We start from the raw sequence: 7,467 nt of genomic DNA on the forward strand, positions 1-7,467 counted from the left end.
TCAAGACCTGAGCTGAGATCAAGAGTTGGATACTCAATCAACTGAGTCACTCAAGGCGCCCCTGGATTTTTTTTGATAAGTAACAGTACAGTACTGTAAATGTTATTTTCTCTAATGATTTTAATAACCTTTCCTTTTCTCTAGTTTATTATAATACAGTACATAATACATATAACATACAAAATCTGTTAATCAACTATTTATGTTAAATTGGTAAGGCCTCCAGTTGACAGTAGGCTATTAGTTTTAGGGGAGTCAAATGTTATACTAGGACTTTCAACTGTATGGGGGGGTCAATGCCCCTAACCCGAGTTCTTCAAGGGTCAACTGTATTCCTAAAAACTTCGAGAAAGAAAAATAATCTACTCCAGAGGAGTAAGAACCAGAAGATGACATCAGACTTCTAGTTGGCAACACTAAGCAGAAGTGTAAGAGCAAAATAAATCTATTTTCACAGAGAGTTCAGAATGATTACCTCCCTGAAGCATCATCTCTAAGAGTTTCTGAAGGGTATGTGCCACAAAACCAAAAAAAAAACGCAGAAGACACGGGACACAAGAATCACAAAGCAGAGAGACTACGCAAGCAAATAACTGAGAATTTTAAAACATTAATACCAATTTTGGAACCAAAATCCCACGTAATTTCTGTTAGTTTTCTGTTCTGCCCTCCCAGGATGGTGGAGATGCCCCGCTACTTAAGACGGCTCTCGCAGGATCCACAGTGAATCCTGGTTCAGGATTCCAGATATATGGAGTTGTCAGCCAAGCAGTGATGCCCAAGGAGATGAGTTGAGCATGCAAGGCTGCGCCACTGCACAGGCATTCGACCCACGTCCCCCAGTTTCCTGAGTCTCGGTCACCTCCATCGCATGGTGTCACCTCAGTCCGGGGCTTGCCCATTTCCCTCCTAACATTCTCTCTCCACAAGATCCCATTCCTTCCTAAATTCTCACTGACCTGTGAAGTCTCCTAAACTCACCAACATAACCATTGCTCAAGTCCTTCCCTCCTTCTACATAATAGATTCTCCCTCTGGTTGCCAATCCCCACTTGCATGAGCTGGGATTACGTTCACCTGTGAGTAAAAGAAAACCCAACACAACGCACGCACAGAAGTCGGTTTCTCTCCCTGTGAATGCCATCTCCAGTGGTGGCCAGTCCGGGGACCTTGGCATGCCGCCCTCCCGATGGCCTCGTGCCCAGCAGCCTGCTGCCCGCAGGTTATTCACCCACCATCTCTAAGCCTCAAGCCGGCCTTTCTACGCTGCTGTGTTTCCCAGGCTCCGCCCCCAGCGGGCTTCCTGCTGAGTTTCTGCCACTGGGAGGTGGTAGATGGAAGGGGAAGCAGGAAGAAGGGACTTCCTTTTTTCCAAGGCCAGCAGCACCAACCGGCACCAGGAGGCTCCCACTTCCAGCACTCCCAGCAGCAGGGCTTGCCCTGCCAGCCAAGAAAGCGCCAGCTCTCCCAGGCTCCCCCCAACCGGAGCTGTGCCTCTCTTGCGAGTCCAAGTAGCCACCACGTTCCACCTTCTCACAGGGCCCTCCAACCTCCAGGGCCCTCCAAGCTCCAGGGTTCTGGTAATATCACCGCTTCCTTTTGGTCCCTCTGGGAGGTATCTGTTTCCCATACTGAATTTCTAGCATATCTCAGGGCCCCTTTTTGCTCTCTCAGCCTTCCCACACCCCCATAACCAACGACCTATATTGAGCACCCTCTGTTTAAAATACCTAGTGTGGGGGCGCCTGGGTGGCTCAGTTGGTTAAGCGTCCGCCTTCGGCTCAGGTCATGATCCCGGAGTCCTGGGATCGAGTCCCGGGATTGAGCCCCACATCGGGCTCCCTGCTCTGTGGGAAGCCTGCTTCTCCCTCCCCCACTCCTCCTGCTTGTGTTCCCTCTCTCGCTGTCTCTCTCTGTCAGATAAATAAAATCTTTAAAAAAATAAATAAAATAAAATAAAATACCTAGTGGGGCACATTGTCCAGACTGGATCCTGAATCATACGATGTGTCTCCTCAGCCAGACTGCACTCTGCGAAGACAGGAACTGTACCTCCGCATCCCTTGCCTACTGCCTAGTACATACTAGTTTATTAACAAAGATGTGTTGAATTAATTAGGCTTTAGTCCATGACGGAACTAAAATTGGAAGTCAAAATAAAACATGATAAAACCATGGGCAAGATTATTTTAGTGCACACATTCATTGCTGATATTTTTTTTTTTAAAGATTTTATTTATTTACTTGAGAGAGTGAGAGAGAATGAGAGAGAGCATGAGAGGGGGGAGGGTCAGAGGGAGAAGCAGACTCCCCGTCGAGCAGGGAGCCCGATGTGGGACTGGATCCTGGAACTCCAGGACCATGACCTGAGCCGAAGGCAGTCGCCCAACCAACTGAGCCACCCAGGCGCCCCCTCATTGCTGATATTATTGACTGAAATCAAGAAATGCCAAGTATTGGTCATGAGATTCATATACCACCACCCTGACCTATTTTTTTCTTAAAGATTTTGTCAGAGAGAGAGAGATTCTATTTATTTGTTTTTTAAAGATTTTATTTATTTTTCAGAAGTAAAATAAATATTTTATTTATTGTCAGAGGAGCAAAGGGAGAGGGAGAAGTAGACTCCCCGCTGAGCAGGGAGCCTGATGTGGGGCTCGATCCCAGGACCCCGGGGATCATGACCCGAGCTGAAGGCAGACACTTAACCGACTGAGCCACCCAGGTGTCCCCGCCCTGTCCTTTTGAAAACAAAAGCAAAGGGGCGCCTGGGTGGCTCAGTCAGTTAAGCATCCAGCTCTTGATTTCGGCTCAGGTCATGATCTCAGGGTTGTGAGATCAAGCCCTGCCTCAGGTCCACGCTGGGTGTGGAGCGTGCTTAAGATTCTCTCTCTGGGGCGCCTGGGTGGCTCAGTCGGTTAAGCTACTGCCTTCAGCTCAGGTCATGATCCCAGGGTTCTGGGATCGAGCCCCATGTCAGGCTCCCTGCTCAGCAGGGAGTCTGCTTCTCCCTCTCCCTCTGCCGCTCCCCCTGCTTGTGCTCTCCTGCTGTCAAATAAATAAAATCTTAAAAAAAAAAAAAAAATTTCCCTTCCCCCTCCCCCCTCCCCTTCACCCCACCCCCACTTTCTCTCTCTCCCAAAAAAAAAAAAGGCAAAATAAACTATTGGGATGACACCAAAATAAAAATCTTTTGTACAGTGAAAAAAAAAGCATCAACAAAATGAAAAGGCAACTTACTGAATGGGAGAACATATTTGCAAACAGTATATCCAATTAGCGGCTAATATCCAAAACATATAAAGTTATACAACTCAACACCAAAAACACAAATAATTCGATTAAAAAATGGGCAGAGGACCTAAATAGATATTTTTCCAAAGAAGACATTACAGATGGCCAAGAGACACACAAAATGATGCTCAACATCACTAATCACCAGGAAAATGCAAATCAAAACTACAATGAGGTATCACCTCACACCTGTCAGAATGGCTAGAATCAAAAAGACAAGAAACAGTAAGTGTACGTGAGGATGTGGAGAAAAAGGAACCCTCATGTACTGTTGGGAATGCAAACTGGTGCAGCCACTGTAGAAAACAATAGGGAGGATCCTCAAAAAATTAAATATAGAAATCCAGTATGATCCAGTAATTCCACTACTGGGTACTTACCCAAAGAAACCAAAAACACTAAATCTAACAAATATATGCACCCCTATGTTCACTGCAACATACAACAGTCAAGGTACAGAAGCGACTGACGTGTCCCACACACAGACGAGTGGATAAAGATGTAGTATACATATACACAATGGAATCTCACTCAGCCGTAACAAGGAATGAGATCCTGCCATCTGCAACAACATGGATGGACCTAGAGGGTATTATGCTAAGTGAAGTAAGTCAGAGAAAAACAAATACCCTGTGATTTCACTTATACGTCAAATCTAAAAAAACAAGACAAAGCAGACCCAGAAATATAGACCTGATGGCTGCCCGAGGTGCAGGGAGGTAGGGGATGGGCGAAGGGGAGTGTTCCGGCATGACTAAGTCACCCGGACGAGGAGTGCAGCCATCGGGAAGACAGCCGATGGCGGTGTACTAGCGCTGCCCGGTGACGGCGACTGCACGTGTGCGAGCCTGGCGTCAGAGCTGTCCATCACGGTGCTGTACACCTTCAATTACTGTACCGCCGGGCGCCGCCACTGCAGTTAAAAACCAAGTAAAAGCTTCTCTTTTGATAGGTAAGTTCATGTTTAAATATTATATATGGAAAAATGCACAAATCTTTTTTTTTTCTTAAAGATTTTATTTATTTGACAGACAGAGACACAGCGAGAGAGGGAACACAAGCAGGGGGAGTGGGAGAGGGAGAAGCAGGCCTCCCGCGGAGCAGGGAGCCCGATGTGGGACTCCATCCCAGGACCCTGGGATCATGACCTGAGCCGAAGGCAGACGCTTAACGACTGAGCCACCAGGCACCCCAAAAATGCACAAATCTTACCAATGAATTTTCATTCCACTTCCCTTAGCCAAATGCAGGTCTTTCTCCATCTTCATCTGACTCCTTGTATCCACTTTCCTTAATTTTGTTCCCCTTAACCACGGTTACTGCTTGAGCTGTGTTCCCCCAAAAAGGTTATGTTGAGTCCCAATCCCCAGTACCTTACAATACAACTTTATTTGGAAATAGGCTCTATGTAGATTGATCTATTCAAGTTAAGATGAGGTCATGGGGGTGGCTAATCCAATGTGACCAATGTCCTTACACAAAGGGGAAATTTGGAGGCAGAGGGAAGAGGATGTGAAGATGGCCATGCAGTGATGGAGTCAGAGATTGGAGTGATCTATGTCTATAAGCCAAGGAATGCCAAGGATTGCAGAGAATCTGTGAGACAATAAATTTCTGTTGTTTAAAGCCACCAGTCTGTGGTACTTAGTTATGGCAGCTCTCAGAAACAAATGCAAGTACTAACATTGCATAGATTATACTTACTATATACTTTAAACTTACTTTACACTCTATTTATTTCACCTGATATCCCCACCAGACTGTAAGTTCCATGAGGAACCGTAAGTTCCTTTTCCTCTCTGTTGTGTCCCGACGCTTTCAACAGCGCGTGGCACACAGTGCGCACATCAGTGTTCCCTGCAGCCCACAGAAGACCCCCACACGTCAGAAAATTTGACATACACACAAAGGAGAGCGGCAGGGCTGTTCTTAGCCTCAAATAACAGAAAACAGGACTCACGGTAGTTTGAGCAAATACAAATTTATTTTTTACATAAAAGCCCAGTGGTCAGGAGTCCAGGGCTGTGGCAGCACCTCAGTGATGTTCTAAGGACCCACGGTCCATCCAGCTCTGGTGTTCACTTCCGCCCCAGTGGTCACAGGGGGCCTCTGCACCTTTGGGGGTCACCCCCACATGCCGGCAGGAGGAAGGGGATAGGCAAACAGCCACACCAGCTGCTATCTACCACTTTCTACTGAGAACCTCCTCACAGCAGACTGCCTCCAGCATCTCAGCCGGCACAACTCTCCCAGAACCACCCTAGCTAAGAAACTGGAAGATGTAGCTGAGCATTTAGCCTTCTGGCCATGGAAGAGGAGGAAGAGGAGGGAGCGGTATCCGGAGTGCTTGACTCAGTGGTGCTGTGGCCCCTTTGGAAGGATGAATGTCAGGAAATGTGTTGGGACAACTGGCTAGACATAGTGGGAAAACCAGATCCCCACATCACACCCTACGCGAAAGTTAATTCCATGGAGATTACATACTAAATATGAACAGCAAAATTTTTCAACTTTGGGGGGAAAAAAATCTTTGAAAAAGATTAGTGAATGACATTAAAATGTAGACTGTACATCACCTGACATCATTAGAAAAGCAAAAAGATAAGCATTCTGAGAGGTATCTGCAAAGCACACAACCTAAGGATCGCATGACAACTCGTACATATCCACAAGGAAAAAGGGAGGGGCAAAAAAATTAAACCACCATGGAGGAAATACAAATAGATCTTTGAGGATAACAAAAATCCTCAACCTGTCTAGTAGAGAAATGCAAATTAAAACTTCTACACCTATCAGACTGTCAGAAAGTACACACTGACAATAGGGAGTGTTAAGAAATGGGCAGAGGGAATCTCTGTCACCAGGATAGAAGAATGGATACAACCCACTCCGGAGAGCAATGTGACATCAGTCCGGCAATTCCTGCACGCTTGTGCCTGGATGGAGTCGTGCTCAAAAACAGTTAGAGCAGTATTCTAAGAGCAAAAACCTGGAAACCATCCAAACATCCAGCAACGGCCAAAGGCAGAAACTGGAGTCCCCTCATGCCACATCTTGAGCTACATGTAACGCAAACATTCACAAACAATGCTGAATTTTAAGATCCGAAGAATACATCTGTGTACCATCTGTCATTTTTAAAATGCAAGATAATACTATGTATTTACTGATACATACCTCTACAGTAACATTTTTAAGAAACACTTAAAAAAAAAAACCAGAATCCGCAACAATCACCTCCAAAAGGAGGGGCACTTATTTAGGGCAGGGGACAAAGAGGGATGCAAGTGTGTCAGCAATGTTTTATTTCTCATGTTGTACAGCAGGTACAGGGATATACATTTATATTTATCTTCTGTATGATGAAATTATTCCATTTTTAAATGCACGTGGCAAAAATGTAGATTACAGCAGCATGATCCCACATGTGTGAAAAAGCAGATGTGAGAGCACACATCGAACCTTCTAGGGAAACACCTCCAGGCATGAACTTTGAAAGGGATGCAAAGGAGACGCTCATAGCCCAGAACAGACCACAACCACTTCAATCTTGGCCTTCAAATCACTGGTCTAACACCTGCTGGTTCCCAAGCCTATAAACTCATCTTACCCACCCAGCATGGTTGTTTTAAAACAGCCCTTGCCCTGCCGCCCCCCACCCCCAAAAAAACCCCGCCCTTGCCCACACCTGACTTTTTAAACCCAAACCAGAGAACACAGAGGACTGACTTTCATTCTCCAGGTGACTCCAATGTGCAACCAAGGGCCAGAGCCATACCGTACAGGATGCCAATGTGCCTCACAATTCAGGAATTCAGGGAAGGCCCAGACAGGGCCAAAACTAAAGGCCAAGTATGACGAGTGTGGTGCTGACGACGATGTTTGTAGCAGCCATGGGGAGTTCCAGACCCCAGGCCTGAGCCGTTCGTGTCAGTGTGGACACGGTGCTCCCCGAGGAGGGAGATGGTCAGTGAGACAGGAGCCACCCAACCCGGTGGATTTCCGGTGTCCGAATGGGTTAAGTGTTGTGGAGAGAAATGAGTTAATACATGTCACCTGCTCAGAACCATGCTTGGCATATAGTAAGCACTCAAAGTTAGCTACTTTTCAAGTAAAGAAACAGTTTTGGAGAAAGTGCTCAGTAAAATATTTCAATAAAGATCATGTTTACTC

The sequence above is a fragment of the Phoca vitulina genome, unplaced genomic scaffold, assembly GCF_004348235.1.
Source record: "Phoca vitulina isolate PV1807 unplaced genomic scaffold, GSC_HSeal_1.0 scaffold6, whole genome shotgun sequence".
NCBI lineage: Eukaryota > Metazoa > Chordata > Mammalia > Carnivora > Phocidae > Phoca > Phoca vitulina.